Genomic DNA, 16,922 nt, shown 5'->3' on the forward strand with positions numbered 1-16,922 from the left:
ATGAATCAGAAGCCGAAGGAAACATGATCCGTAGGGGGGTTGGTACCCGATACCACCGCGATAGCACTTTATAGTTCTTTTCTTGAACATAGCTCGAGACAGAAGATTTATGGGTGTAGAAGAAAGCCTTATGTCAATCCACCTCACTGATTTCTGTCCCCAGATCCCCTGACCAAGCTGTGGTGAATTTAGGAAGAGAACCATGTGTGTGGCCTAATATCATCCTATAAATCAAAGAAAAAGTGTGGCGGGGGGTTTCCAGGAGCGAGCATAGTTGCTTGAATTCAGTCAAGGGCCTATGGACCTGTCTCGAGTCATGAAGTCGTTTGCATTACGCCGTCAGATGTATGTATGTAAGCCAGGTCACTCTAGGCAGCGTGGAGGCCTCGTTCGTCATGAAGGCACCTGAGGAAACGTTCACAAATTGTTGTGCAGTGGGCCAAGAATCCCTGTTATATTAATTTATTAATTGGGTAAGTCTGCCCTCTGGGAGGGCTGGGTTATCAAATAAGGGGGTCATTGGGCCTGGATCCGTGGTTAGAGCACAAATATCCCTCCTCTGGTACCAAATGGTCAGGGCGTCCCTGGTGAGGGGGGATAGCTCCGAGATAGATGGATGCAGCCGGTCATGTCCCCAGAGGAGGGCCCGAAGGTCGATCGGGGACAGATCCTGTTCAATTGAAGTGGCAATTTTACGTAACGGACGAGGGAACCACTCCAGAATCCGCGAAAATACCACTGCTAAATGATAGTTAAAAATCTGGGAGACCCGTTCCGCCATTAGCGATGGGGGAGCAAAGGAGTTTGTTTCAGCCTAGGGCGGTTCTCCCTCCACATAAATTGTATGGCCATAGAGCATTACGAAGGCGGAGGGGAGGGCTTTCGGGAGCGCCTGGAACAAATACAATAGTTTTTAACGCTCACCCGCCCAAACCAGGTAAGTCCAGGCGGTCCTAAGCGAGACGTCTAAGCCTGGCCAGAAGGGGGCCGTGATTCAGGGTGTAGATCTCAGATAATTGAGCTGGGATGGCTGTCCCAAAGTAAGAAATAGATTTTGCCTGCCACTGAAAGGAGAAGTTAGATTTAAGGGCTGTCAGGACTAGTGTTGCTCACGAATATTCGTATTGCGAATATTCGGCTCGAATATGGCATATTTGAGTATTCGCGATATATTTCAAATTTCGCGGTGAATATTCGCTATTCCGAATATTCGCATTTTTTCAATTTTATTTTTAAAACAGATCACATCCTATCGACGTCTAAAAGCATTGCTGGTATGATTAGAGACCCTGGGCCGAGTAGCTAAGCTGAGGCGATCCTTTTATGTTGCCGAATATAAAAAAAAAAAATGTGAATTTTCGCTAATGCGAAAATGATTGCGAATTTTCGATAACTGTGGTAGGAGAACTCTGATTGTCTCTGATGCAAAAGGGGGGGGGGGGCTTTGTGTATGTTTCTGTTATGAATATTTGTATGTTTGATATTATTTTTTTTTGTAAGAAGGAAAAAATTGCGCATTCCTTAAAAAAAAGGGGAGAATACAGCAGCAACTCAAAAATGTTATACAACATAAATTAATACAAGACAGAAAATGGAGTCGCTCTACAAGAATAAAAAATATGTCTAGTGACAAGACATGTGGGCAAATTATAAAATAAGCAAGCGCAAATAACTTGTGAAATACACAGTGAAACAAATATATAAAGAAATATAGTCCCAATAATAGAAAAATAATCTTTCATAAAAATGTCTGATATGTGAAGTGAAAAAAAAGTCCAAAGCATGCAGCATGAACGTGTTCAATCTTCAAGGTGTTTGATTGACAAACGGCTGTGACAGATGGATAGAGTAAAGAATCACCACCAATGCAAAACACTTTTTATTTTCTATTGTAAAATATCACAAATATTCTGAGCCAGAGTGCTCCTTCCGCATTTGCCGAATATTCGCAATTATTTTGTATTGTAAAATATCAAGAATATTCTGAGCCAATCAGAGTGCTCCTTCCGCATTTGCCGAATATTCGCAATTATTTTGTATTGTAAAATATCAAGAATATTCTGAGCCAATCAGAGTGCTCCTTCCGCATTTGCCGAATATTCGCAATTATTTTGTATTGTAAAATATCAAGAATATTCTGAGCCAATCAGAGTGCTCCTTCCGCATTTGCCGAATATTCGCAATTATTTTGTATTGTAAAATATCATGAATATTCTGAGCCAATCAGAGTGCTCCTACAGCATTTGTTGAAATTGCGCAGTAAATATCGCATTCGCATTTTGCGAAATTTCGAAAAAATATCAAGAATATTCTGAGCCAATCAGAGTGCTCCTACCGCAGTTATCGAAAATTCGCAATTATTTTCGCATTCGCAATAGCGAAAATTCGCAATCATTTCATTTCGATAAAATATCACGAATATTCGAATTTAGCGAATATATCTCGAATATTCGACTATATATTCGAGATATATCGCGAAATCGAATATGGCGTATTCTGCTCAACACTAGTCAGGACGGGCTGCGACAGTGATACATTCAAGGCCTCCGTCTTGGATAAATTCAGTTTATAATTGCTCAGCGAACCGAACCTATCAATCTCCGCCAATATGGATGGGATGGTAACATGAGGTTGGGTAATATATAGAAGGATGTCATCTGCGTATAGGGAGAGTTTACAATGATACGAGGGAGTCTGGATCCCTTGTATGCTCAGATTTGCTCTAAGCGCCTGGGCTAAATGGACGAAAAAAACTCTGGATGGCCGCACTCCAAAATAACTAAAACAAAGTTGATCTTTATTTTCAAATGCACATGCATTCACCGCAAGCAAAAGGTACAGTATAGGCCGCCGCGTTTCACGCTGTACTTCAGCGCGAAGCCATGACTAAGCGCTAAAGTACAGCGTGAAACGCGTCGGCCTATACTGTACCTGTTGCTTGCGGTGAATGCATGTGCATTTGAAAATAAAGATCAACTTTGTTTTAGTTATTTTGGAGTGCGGCCATCCAGAGTTTTTTTCGTCCATTTGCTACAATCCGCATCGCCAGCACCCTGGTGGTTCAACAACTCTTAATGATATACGAGGCTCACCTGGAGCGGTGAAAGATTTGTCCGCCTGGGCTAAATGTTCTATCACTAAGGTAAAGAGGAGGGGGGAGAGAGGATATCCTTGCCTGGTTCCATTCTTGATCGAAAACGCCTCTGGTTTGACGCCGTTGACCAATATGGAGGCAGAGGAGTTGGAGTATAGGGACATAATACATGAGAGCATTTTCGGGCCCTGACCCTATTAAAGGCCTTCTCCGCATCACAGGAGAGAAGGCAGGTCGTAATTCGGTGACGTTTGGCGTATGCAATGTGGTGTATCATCTTCGTGGTGTTGTCTCGGGCCTCACGGCCCGGGACAAAACCCACCTGATCTCCATGTATGATTTTGGGAAGTAAAGGGGAAAGGCAATCAGACAGTCTTTTTGTAAATAGTTTCAGGTCTATGTTCAAAAGGGAGATCGGCCTATAGTTGGGGCAGTGTGGATGGGTCTTTACCGGGCTTTTGGGAGGACTACTATTTGAACAAGAAGGAGGTTAGAGGAAGGGGAAAGGGTCCCATCAATGGCATTAAAGGTCTTTGCTAGGAGGGGGGCCAACTGAGGTGCAAACGTCTTGTAAAAACGTGGGGTGAACCCATCAGGGCCAGGGCTTTTATCGTTTATGAGTTTCTTGATGGCCAACTGGAAATCCGCGTCCGTTAGAGGCGCCTCCAGCTCCTCCACATCCTTTGACGGGATGGGCGGTGTCTCGGATGTAAGAAGACATATCTCATGGGGAGTGAGATTATAAAGGTCTGAATAATATTGTCGGAACTCCTCAGCAATGGCGGAAATAGTCAATAATTTCCCCTTGCCAGGAGAGATAATGAAAGGAATAGGTTTCCTAGCCTGACGTAGTTGGAGTGTATTTGCCAAGATCCTGCCGCACTTGTTAGCTTGTGAATAGTGCGTAAAACGCCCCTTATCCCTCGCCACCCATGCACGGTCAGCAAAGATTTGCAAGTATTGTGAAACTTTAACAAAACTCTAAAAATATTGAGTCTGAGTTTAAAAAGTAGGTGGAATAGTTACAGATAAATATTAAGCAAGTGAAATTCCAGTAAGATCACTCCAACTGGGTAAAAGTAGAGATCTTCGACATGTCTGAAAATTAAGCCCATGGTAGATCCAGACAAAAAAGGCAGTGGAGATTCTACTGATTTGTCAGACACTGACCAGTGTACATCTATCCCTAAGGGCGGGGAGTAAGGAGAGTAGTACAAAAGAATTTGGTAACTTTTTTTTTGGACAAAGAACAGAGGATTTAGGACTCTAAAAGACCAAAAAATTGAGAAGCCTTATACCTATGCCGCCCAGAGATTAACGAGAAAGCAGCAAGGGAAAAAACAAGAAGAATCTCTCAGTACCCTATATGAATTTGACTACTTATGCATCCATTTAATTGGTAACTTAAAGGGGGTTGTAAACCCTGATTTGATTGACAGCAGCGGGAGCCAATGGCTGTGCTTCTATTAATCTATCCAATCAGGACACGAGACACCAACTAGAGCTGGTGTGCTCGTTCCCTGCCGGAGAAAGATCCGGGTATGTAAACGGGGGGCTCGGGGGGGGGGGGGGGCTGCAGCACCACAGAAGGTTTTTCACCATAATGCATTCTATGGATAGAATGCATTATGGTGAAAAACCATGAGGGTTTACAACTCCTTTAATGGATATGCAGCTCAGTGAAAATTCTTAATTGAGCAAAGGGTTATTATTTTATATGTTTAATGCATACCACAAAAAAAATCTGGGGGTGAACAAATGACCCTGTCGAAGGAGGTAGTGTCTCCTGTGATGGAACCATTGACAATGGAAGATTCACAGGTATTGAAAACTTTGGACAAGTATTTTTCCATATTACAACCATAAATATAAATACATTTTATTGGGATTTTATATAATAGACCAACACAAAGTGTCACATAATTGTGAAGTGAAAGAAAAATGTTGAATGGTTTTCACTTTTTTTTTTGTATAATATGTAAATCGAGTGGCATACATTTGTATTCAGTCCCTCGCAGTCAATACTTTGTAGAACAACCTTTTGCTGTAGTTACAACAGCAAGTCTTTTAGGGATGTCTTAACCAGCTTTGCACATCTAGAGAGTGGCATTTTTGCCCATTCTTCTCTGCAAAATAGCTCAAGCTCTGTAAGATTGGATGGAAAGCTTCTGTGAAAAGCAATTTTCAAGTCTTGCTACAGAAATCTCAAATGGATTTAGGTCTGGAACTTTGACTGGCATCCCCACAACTAGATGCTGCCCCCACCATGTTTTCACGTGGGGGATGGTGTGTTCAGGTGATGTGCAGTGTTAGTTTTTCTGCCACACATGGCTTCCCACACATGGCTTCTCGCAAACTGAAAATGGGACTTCTTATGGCTTTCTTTCAACAATGCCTTTTCTTCTTGCCACTCTTCCATAAAGGCCAGATTTGTGGAGGGCACAACTAAGTTGACCTGTGGATAGATTCTCCCACCTGAGCTAAGGATCTCTACAGCGCCTCCAGAGTTACCATAGGCCTCTTTGGCTTATTTCTCTGATTAATGCTCTCCTTGCTGAGCCTGTCAGTTTAGATGGATGGCCATGTCCTTGGTGGGTTTGCAGTTGTACCATACTCTTTCCATTTTCAGATGGTGGATTGAACAGTGCTCTGTAAGATGTTTAAAGCTTGGGATATTTGTTTTACAACATAACTCATGTTTTTAAACTTCTATACAACGTTATCCCCGAGCTGTCTGGGTGTTCTCTAACAAGCCTATGAGAGCTTCAGCTCTAGCTAACAGCTGTATTTATACTGAGATTAAATTACACACAGGTGACTTCTGAAGGCAATTGTTTCACTAGATTTTAGTTTGGGGTATCAGAGTAAAGGGATCTGAATACAAATGCACGCCACGCTTTTCAGATATTTATTTGTAAAAAAAAAAGCAAACCATTTCTCATTTTCCTTCCATTCACAATTTTGTGGCCACTTTGTGTTGGTCTACACATAAAATCCCTATAAAATACATTTATGTTTTTGGTTGTAACTTGACAAAATGTGGACAATTTCAAGGGGTATGAATACTTCAAGCCACTGTACATTGGATGAACTTAAATCCAAGACAGAGTCTTAATCAAGCCTAGCGACAAGGGGGGGCAAAGTGGTTCTTATTATGACTGAATATCAGGAGACTGAGACCTCAAGACGCTAGAGTTACTGTATATACTGATCAGTATGGACCCTTTCCCTTTCCCTTCCCCTGTTGCTAAGATTAATAGATTAAGTCTGATATGGCAGCCGGTTCTAATCACGAAGAACTAAAAGGACTATATATTCTCATGGTTCATAAGAAACCTGAAACGGGCAAAAAGAAACCTGAAACAGGCAAAAAGTTTTAGCGAACACGCAAACCCTATTAAAGTCTATGGGACACAAACATGAAAAAACATAAGTCCTCATTTTAAAGGCTTACTGTATATGCAAGTTATTGCCATAAAAAGTGTATGGGGACCTGAGTGCTGCCCTGAGGGACATGTATCAATATAAAAAAAACGTTTTTAAAACAACTGTTTTTTCAGGAGCAGTGATTTCAATAATGAAACAATAAAATGTAATATTCCTTCAAATATCGTGCCTGGGGTCCCCTTAGTCCTGCCTGTAAATTGGTGCATCTGTGCAATGTGTAGAACAGTGCCGCCACAATAATGACATTTCTAAAGGAAAAAATGTAATTTAAACTTGCTCGGCGGCTGTAATGTATTGCCGGCTCCTGGCAATATAGATGAAAAATCGAGTAAAAAAACGGCGTAGGGTTCCCCCCACCTCAATCCATACCATGCCCTTTGGGTATGGATTTTAAGGGGAACGCCACACCAAACTTAAAAAATAAATTAATGTGTGCCCCCCAAAATCCATACAGGCCTTTAACTAAGCATGCTGCCTGGAGGTCAGGATGGGGGGGAGTGAGCGAGCACCTCCCCCCTCCTGAACCATACCAGGCCACATGCTCTTAACATGGGGGGGTGGGTGTTTTGGGGCAGGGGGGCTCTTCGGGTCTGTCGGGCAGCGTGATTGAAGATGGATGGACATCGCGGGACACTTTTTTCTTTTTTAATAAAGGAATTGTCAAAAACTGTCTGTTGTGGTTTTTACTTTTTTACACTTTTTTGGTGAATGGGTAGGGGTACCATTTACATAGGGGGGCAGGATCTGGAGGTTAAAGGGTGTTTCCAGCCCCCGCCCGCAGACCCCGACAACCAATGGCCAGGGTTGTTGGGAAGAGGCCCTTGGGGGGCACCCCCCAAAAGGCTCACTCATCCCCCCCCATTCCTGGCCTGCCAGGTTGCTTGGGTAAGGGACCGATGTGGATTTTGGGGGACCCCACATAGTTTTTTTTTCTTAATTCTGTCATAGGGCTCCCCTTGACCACTTCAATGCACTGTATTATATACTCTGCACTGCACTATATACCCTGCACTGTATTATATATACACTAAACTGACTGCACTATATATTCTCTACTGTATTATATATACTTCACTGACTGCACGATATACTCTGTAATGTATTATATATACTATACTGATTGCACTATATAATCTCCACTCTATTATGTATACTACACTGACTGCACTATATACTCTGAACTGTATTATATATACCACACGGACTGCACTATATACTCTGAACTGTATTATATATGTAGCGGCACCCCCATAAGGGCTGCTAATTGGTGTGGCCCACCTGTCACCCTGCCCAGCCCAGCATTCAAGTCCTCAGTCACTCTAAGGCAACGCACCGCCCATTAGCTTTGTTTTTTGTTTTATTGAGGGGATTGAACTAGGATGGGGTATAGGAAGTATGAGATTCCCAGTGAATTTTAGAACAATCAATTGGGATAACTTTTAGAACAAAGAATTGGAATAACTTATATATACTCCGGTATATACAGATCTCTCTTTCTCCAGCCCAACACTTACTGCAGACCATTACTCCTCAGCTCTTCCAGCACTCTATTTACTTGAGCTCCCAGGCACAGCAAGCACCGCATAGTTGGGTCTAACACTGGCTCAGCCAGACCTAAGCAACTGTCTTTTGCAGTGTGGGCCCCTTTTTAGTCTAGTAATGAACTGTATTATATATACTCTACGTGCTGCGCTATATACTCTGGACTAAATTATTTATACTATACGGACTGCACTATATACTCTGAACTGTATTATATATACTCCACTAACAGGTAGTTAGTGTAGTGTGCAGCCAGTGTAGTATACTGTAACTACCTGCCTAATCTAAATTAATTCACTATATACGGCCTCCGTGATAACAGCAGCCTTATATAGTATGGGGTGTGGACTTAGTCCCTGAGCCATGACTGGCCAAAGGCACCCTGCCTTTGGCCAATTATGGCTCTCACAGCCATCGCGCTGTGATTGGCCAAAGCATGTGGAACAGGTGCATGCTTTGGCCAATCAGCAGTGGTCAATGCAGTGCGATCTTGCCACAAGCGCCGATCCCTACCTTAGAGTGGTGGAGATCTACCTGAACAACATGTGAGAAATCAAGATCACGGGCACAACGCACTATTTTTGGGAGCTAACCCTAGCAAGGCCATTAAAAAATAAGGCGGTTTTGAAGAAAACTTTGGGCCAATTCACTCTGTGATGTTGCACTCCTGTGCTTTCCCAAGTTTTTCCTGTGTGGTGCATTTTGACAGCCCGTTCATTTGAATGGGATGCAAATCACACTGGAATGCAGAAAACTGAATGTGTGCATTACTTTTTAAAGCACGTTGCAGAAACCATGCAATATGCTGCCCAAAAACGCACTGCATTTGCAATCTGCATTTGGGGTGCTGTTACCAATATTCTGGCACCTGAATTTAGATCACAAAGGCAGTGTGCTCACTGGCAGTTTGGGAAACACACATGGAATGCATGTTCCCTGCAGCACATTCTGATGTGAACCTGCCCCTAGAAAAATATAATACAAATGTCAATGTAAAAAATATGAACTTATCCAGGTTAGGAGTTCACAGATCAGGAGTATATAGCCCAGCATTACAGAGCAGGAGTATACAGCTCACCATTACAGATCAGGAGTATAGAGCTGAGCATCACAGGTCAGGAGCATACAGCTTAGCATCACAGATCAGGAGCATACAGCTTAGCATCACAGATCAGGAGTATACATCACAGCATCACAGATCAGGAGTGTACAGCACAGCATCACAGGTCAGGAGTGTACAGCACAGCATAACAGGTCAGGAGTGTACAGCACAGCATCACAGGTCAGGAGTGTACAGCACAGCATCACAGGTCAGGTGTGTACAGCACAGCATCACAGGTCAGGAGTGTACAGCACAGCATCACAGGTCAGGAGTGTACAGCTCAGCATCACAGGTCAGGAGTACACAGCACAGCATCACAGGTCAGGAGTGTACAGCTCAGCATCACAGGTCAGGAGTGTACAGCTCAGCATCACAGGTCAGGAGTAAACAGCCTGGGGATTTCATCCCACCCAGGACTCTAAGAAATCCCCAGGCTCCAGGTCCCACAGTGGTCTTTAATAAATATTGAGGAAACTGAAAAGCCAGTTTCCTCCCAAACAAGCAAATACACTGGAGCCCCTCAACCTGCCTGGTTGAGAATACTGTATTTGTAGACTGGTGGGGTACCACTATATATATATATATATATATATATATATATATATATATATATATATATATATATATATATATATATATATATATATATATACACACACACAAGCAGTATATATAATACCTACTCCCTTTTTAACAAATAAAGTGCAACATTTATTGTAAAGTGCCAGTTTATGAAATTCACGTCCATTAAACAAATATAGAACAGATGTAACAACATAAGAATTTAGCCAGTATTCTTTACTAACAACAAGAAAACACAATCTGTGATATTTTGAAAAATGAAGGGAAAAGGGAGTAGGTGATTGGGATTTTGAATCGGTGCAATCGTTAGTAGTTAAGACCTTAGTAGTCAAGACCTTGAGAGCCGTGAAAGCTGGATGAACGGCCATACTAATACCACAACATATGCCATTCATGGGCGTTTTGACGGAACGCATACCATCATTTCATGCTCTGATCAAGCTATTTTTCTGGTTTTAAGGTTCTCCCATTAGTGTTCTATCTGGTCGGTTCAGGGCACACCTTTCTCGATAAGGGACTTCACTCTGATCCAGTACTTTAAGTGTTGGCAGATGTTGGTCTTTATGAGCATTTGGTTATAATTATGAGCTTGGATTGCCTTTGCATAGCCCTGAGGAAGCTTTATAAGCGAAACATGTCGGGACTTTGCAATTCCTCTTGCTCAACTATAACCTGTTATTTTGTGACCGCCAACCTATGTCATATGTAGAAAACTACTCGGATCCATTTTAATTGGTTTATACTTTGATAAAATGTTTCTTACTTTTGTATATTTGGCTCAATAACGATTTCTTTCTCATTATAACTACTAACGATTGCAACGATTCCAAATCCCAAGCTCCTACCCCCTTTTCTCTTACTTTTTCAAAATATTCTTGCATGGGATGTGGTGCCTAAACTTTTTGGTGTATCATCTTTGAGTTGGACCAAACCTATACACATTCTGTGATGGTTCCCTTTGCAGGGAATTTCTAAAACAAGTTGCAATGTCTGGGGGCCCCTTCTGCACTATGTCTCTATGCACGGTCTTTCTGAGGTCAGGGCACCCCCCCGCACTATGTTTCTATGCAGGCTTTGATATGTGGGGTCCCTCCTGCCCCATGTGTTAGTCTGTGCAGGGGAATGAGGATGGGAGTGCTGAGTGTGCTGGCCCAGGGCCCCTCTCCTCAGGCTGCCTGTATTGATTGTGCAAAGTTTGGAACCAGGCCCTGGGCCGCTCACTCCTCAGTGCCCATCAATGCAACCTTTCCAGTGCCCAGCAAATGCAGCCTTACCAGTGCCCATTAAATGCAGCCTGATCAATGCCCATCAAATGCAGCCTGATCAGTGCCCATCAAATGCAGCCTGATCAGTGCCCATAAAATGCAGCCTGATCAGTGCCTAGCAAATGCAGCCTGATCAGTGCCCAGCAAATGCAGTCTTACCAGTGGATTTGAATATCGCGGCGCACCCATTCTCCCCTCCCTCAGTCCTCCTCCTCCTCCTCCAGTGGCCTCTGTAACAAGGTCCCACCTCCTAAATTAAACATTTTACTGATTTAATTAGCTGGCATTGGATTAGTGTTCTGCTTATCACTGGAGGTGGGACTTTGTTACAGCGGCCTCTGGAGGAGGAGGACCAAGGGAGGGGAGGACGGACGCACCAGGATGGCACCCCCCAATGTGTGGCACCCTGGGCGAACTGCCCACCATTGGAACAGGCTCCCTCCCCTTCCCGCACACCCACACTGCCTGCCATAGCTTGCATGTTTGAGGCCAGTCCTGCAGGACGCAGCTGCTAAAGGGAACGTCGTACCTGCTGTGGAAAAGGTACAGGAACACCATTCCTATGTGTTCCTGCAGGACTTGGGCCCTGATTTGGATGGATTTGCTTTACACTTCGATCACACATCAGATTGACCTGGAGGGTAAGGCTCATATAATGGGCTAATACAGTTTAGGAATGATAAAAGGCACTAGTTAATATATTTTAAAGTATAACTACTGGCAAAGCTTTGTTATGCTTTCAAATAGAGCAGAGAGGCATTAGAACACCTGTCAGGTTTTTATTGCTGTCTTTCCCTCATTAGGGAGTGAGACCCTGTCACTGTGAAAATGGAGTAGAATATGACACTGGATTTGCATTAAGCGTTGATACGAAGTTCTGGACTATCGTTTCCTGTGAGGAAAAAGTTGTATTTTGGGTACCTGCAGCCTGTTTGAGTACACAGGTGTGCATGGTCCTTGTATACTCAGAGCTCCCAATTTGGAGACAGCTCCTAGTTTGGGAGACAGGTCTCACCCAGGGATCAGAGGTGTCCCAGCTAGGAGCCAAGAAACAGAAGGTCTCACATAGAGTTCAGAGGAGCGAGAAGACAGAGGAAGTCTTATTGCAGGAGTCAGGCTGGCTCCTATTGGGGTGTCAGGAGAACCCATAAGCAGATGTAAGGATTGGGCTGCGACTAAAGGCTGAGAGAGCCAAGTGAACCAGAACAGATAGACAACACCGTAAGAGGGAAGGGTTAGAAGAGGAAGCAGTGCTGCCAACAAGAGAGTCAGGTGGCTCAGTAATTTCATTTGACTGTTCATATTAATGTGGAAGAACCCCTACCTGGACAACTGATGTCTATGTGAACTTTCCATATTTAACCTTTGTGCCAAATGGTAATAAATATCTCTAAATTATCTAGCTATTTTTTCTTTACATTTTCTTTAATTTTTTTGTTTATTTTTTTTCTACACACTTTTGTTCAATTACATCTTTCTCTCTGCAAGGAGAGAGATACATTCAGAGAGAAGGAAAACACAAGGGTGGGCTGCACAGTCACTGATCACTGTGATAGCCAATCAGAGGCTATCACAGCCATCAGGGGAACCAGAATTGGGAGTCCCAGGTCCCAATCATTAGTACAGTACTTAGGGATTCCGGTGAGTGCCTGGTCTCTGTGCTGGCAGCACAATGCGTGGCGTGCTCCCAGCACGGGGGCAGATATGTATTTATGCGGCCCCGCGGATAAAGGCCCACTTCAATGTGGCTGCATATCAACGCTGTATCCTGGCCTAGGCCAACAAGGCCCAGGCCTAGGGCAGCACTTTGCAGAGGGGCAGCACGGAAAGGGTCCCCTCCGGCTTGTGCTACACTGTTGGTGTAACGCAAGCTGCTTCTAATTTTGACTGTCCTATCATCCTGGACCATAAACCTTCCTCACTGTGCTATATGTCTTCTGCTGCACCATTGGCATGGTTATATCTTCTTAGTCCTCTCCATAAAATTATCAGAAATGTGTGCTTAAAGTAGAACTATAGGTGGTGGGAACAATCATCAATTCCAGACTAGACTACGCAAATGCCCTCTATCTAGGACTCCCCAAATACCAAATCACTCGTCTGCAAGTCGTTCAAAACACGGCCGCTCGATTAGTGACTGGCAAAAAACCATGGGAATGAATCTCACCTTCGCTGAGATCCCTTCATTGGCTGCCAGTAAAAGACAGAATCACTTTCAAGGCACTCTGCCTAACGCATAAGTGTATTCACGGAAACGCCCCCCAATACCTATGCGAAAAAATAAAAGCCCATAACCCAAATCGCATTCTGCGATCCACAAATCAAAACCTACTCCAAATACCCAAAGCCAAAAGTCCAAAGGAGAAAGAAGATTTGCAGTCCAAGGACCTCGGCTGTGGAATGCGCTACCAACTACCATCCGACTGGAGTCGGACCACTTGGCCTTCAGGAGAAGGATTAAATGCCATCTCTTCTGAGGTCAAATAGGGTTCTTTTTCCATGGAATGGAAACAGCGCCCAGAGGCGATTCAGTTCGCATGTGCTGCGCTTTACAAGTTTTTCACTCACTATAGGCAACACTTTTTTTTTTCATTTTGGATAGAATAAGGGAGGGTTATAGCCCCTGTCAGTTTATTTTTTACCATCCCTGTCCCATTGCAGAGAATTCACTTCACTTCCTGCCCCATAGCCAAACAGGAAGTGAGAGGAAATCTATGCAAATTAAGGGATTCCATTGCCCCCCCCCCCCAGTCCCTAAGAACTAGTGTCCCCAATTTCAGGATGGGTCTTAAACGGAAAGGGGTGTGTCATTGACAGGAAGAGGTGGGTCATATTTAAATGAGGGGGTCAAGAGTTTAGTCAGGCCTAAGGCAGCACAAAACCTAAATACACTACTGCCGCATATATGCATATTGTCAGCATGAAGGGGTTGAGAAAAGTGGGCTGCCATACCCTTAAATACAGTTTTGATTGGTGCTACTCATTAGAAAAGGATCTGCCACATGAGTATAATCTCCCAATACCACAAGAGATCCCCCCTTTCTATTTGTCCTCTTTACCATTATCATTGAAAGTAAAAAGAAACCCAAATTTTGCATTGACACTAGAGACAATTCTGGTGACCCTGGTGGCACTCCAGGATTTACTCACTTTGGATGGATTTCCTCTCATCTCCTGTTTTGTTAATGGACAGGAAGTGAAGGAAATCTTCCCAATGGGACAAAGATGGCAAAAAATGGCAAAAAAATTTTCCTATACTCTACCCAAAATGGGAAAAGTTCTGCTTTAAAGATGCTGAATGTGATTTTTGTGCCACAATTTCTGTTTTTCTCACCCTTTACAAATCTAAAAACAAATATTTTGATTTTAAATATATTTTTGGATGATGCTAAAGAACCTCCTTTACCTGTTCAAGGAGGTGGTTGTCACCTACTTTCTCCTATGGGGATAGACAAACTGTAAATAGCTCACCCCTTATATTAACATGGAAAGGGGTAGGGCATGTCCTAAATCCTGATCATGAATTGAAAAACTTAGCTGATCCTGTAGAAGCGTGGAACTTTGTAGCAAAGTTGTAATAAATATACATAGGCATTTCTCTAGTTGTGAGGGATTAATAAACCTCTTAGTAGGAAAAGGTTTAAAGAACCACAGGCAACTTGTATTTTAAATTCAGTGGTAAGAGTCGTCTTTCTCTTGTCACAGCTAAAAATGTAATTCAAACTTTTAGATTCCAACTTTTCATTTTCAGGCTTGCTTCTGATTGGTGGTTTCAGGCAATAAAAGTTTTGCGATGACAGTTTGACACAGGATACCCAGAGACTCTCGTTAATAGATACCTTACTGTTTATAAGAACTAGTAAACGTACTGTCTTATTTGATATTATTCCATATGAAGTGAGTACTGATATTTTAAATTGTCTGATAGAGATGCTCTTCTGCTAAATCTTCAAATCAGTTCCCATGTATTAAAGACTGGAATTTGAAAACTGTATGGTTGGAAGTAGGGACACTCGTGTATGCAGCTACATTATGTGCATTGACTAATTCTCCACTACAGCATACTGTATATAGGCAGGATAATGCTGTGGAAAAACTGTATTTTATTCTACAGGTTGCACTTTCTCTTTGTAACAATGTATTCAAAAGCAAAAATGAAACATTAAAAGGTATTCACATCTTATTCTGTATTTTTTATGGAATTTTGATTTCTTTTTTAACATTATCTGGAGATTGTTGACATCATGTTTACTGGGTTTCCTTTGTTTAGGTGAACCTGGCCCTCAGGGCACACAAGGTCCTTCTGGAACCCCTGGCATAAGTGGAAGATGTAACCCTGCGGATTGTTATTACCCCACTGCGCATGGGAGAGGCAGGCTAAATGGAAAATAGCCATTTTTCTCAGGCATAGTTTGATACCAGGCACCTGTGATGCAAGACACTGAAGATGCTGAAATGACAATTCAATGCTGTCAGTGCATTGCTGGCATGAACAGTGCTAAACAATGCAATCGGGCATTTGTCTAAGAAGCCACCAGCCTTGTGATGCAGCTGCTTCCAAGGTCATTTCATTTGGTCAATATTAGGCTACAGGGCTTGAGCTATCTATCCAATCTTGCCGGTAAAGATATGGGATGTGGCCAATGCTTCATCAACTATGGAATTAACAAACACATTTCCTCTGAATTTTTAATGTGTAATTAAGTACTATGTTCATTGAAATGTGAAATTTGCTTTTTCAGGTTTCATGAGTTACCTTCTGCAAACTTTATGAAATACTGTAATTTTTAGTATGCATGAGGCATAAAGCTTGAAGAAAAAATACCAAAGGCAACATTGCCACAGCTTCTGTGAAGGCTCAGCCATATTGCTCAAAGTAGCAGTGTTCATACTTGTCCAAAGTTCATAGGCTCTATCTACCAAGATGGTAGAGATTTTCATCAAAATGTCAATTGTTTCAGGTTTTCTATACAGGAAAATTGCCAAGATTTTTTTTTTCCTGTCAATGATTGATATCCCTGTGCATTTTTTACATTACTACCCTTGACTATTATTCACACATTATTCCTAGAAATGTATATGAGTTGTGTAATCTGATTTACATAACTTATTGTTGGCAAAAAAAACGTGATCCTTGTATTTTCTTACAATGTTTAGTGGCAAGCAGGCAGCATGTTTGCGGGTGTAAAGAAATCTCTGCTTACAGCCTTTGTTCATGGTTAGACTGTATTCGCACCTGTCCATTGAGGTTGTTGTGCCTTGGAAAAAAGATTTTGTGCAATTTCCAGCATAACATGTGGATGAATAGTAAGAAATGTTACACACCTAATACTAATACAAACAACACACCTAAACACAGGTGTGAACAGAACCATAAAATACTGTTTTTAGTTTGAACTTTAGCAAAGCACAATTCAAAAAAGCGTTCTCAGATTTAAAAAATAAATATAAACAAAAAAATGAAACCAAACCTGAAAGTTTCAATATGATTAATAGTATTCAATATATATATTTTTTTTTTTATCTTGCATACATGTATTTACATTTTTATCTATGTATATATAGACAGAGGGTCAGATCCAGAGAGAGAGTACGCCAGCGTATCTACTGATACGCCGGCGTACTTTCAAATTACCCGCGTCGTATCTTTAGTTTGAATCCTCAAACCAAGAAACGATGGCATCTGGGTTCGATCCGACAGGCGTACGCCTTCGGATCGTAGATGCAATACTTTGGCGTCCACTGGGTGGAGTTTGCGTCGTTTTCCGAGTCGGGTATGCAAATTCGCTTTTTCCGACGTTCCACAAACGTATGTGTGGCCGTCGCATTCTATTACGTCGTCTCTAGTCGGCTTTTTCCGGCGTATAGTTAAAGCTGCTATTTTGCGGCG

The sequence above is a fragment of the Rana temporaria genome, chromosome 4, assembly GCF_905171775.1.
Source record: "Rana temporaria chromosome 4, aRanTem1.1, whole genome shotgun sequence".
Classification (NCBI taxonomy): domain Eukaryota; kingdom Metazoa; phylum Chordata; class Amphibia; order Anura; family Ranidae; genus Rana; species Rana temporaria.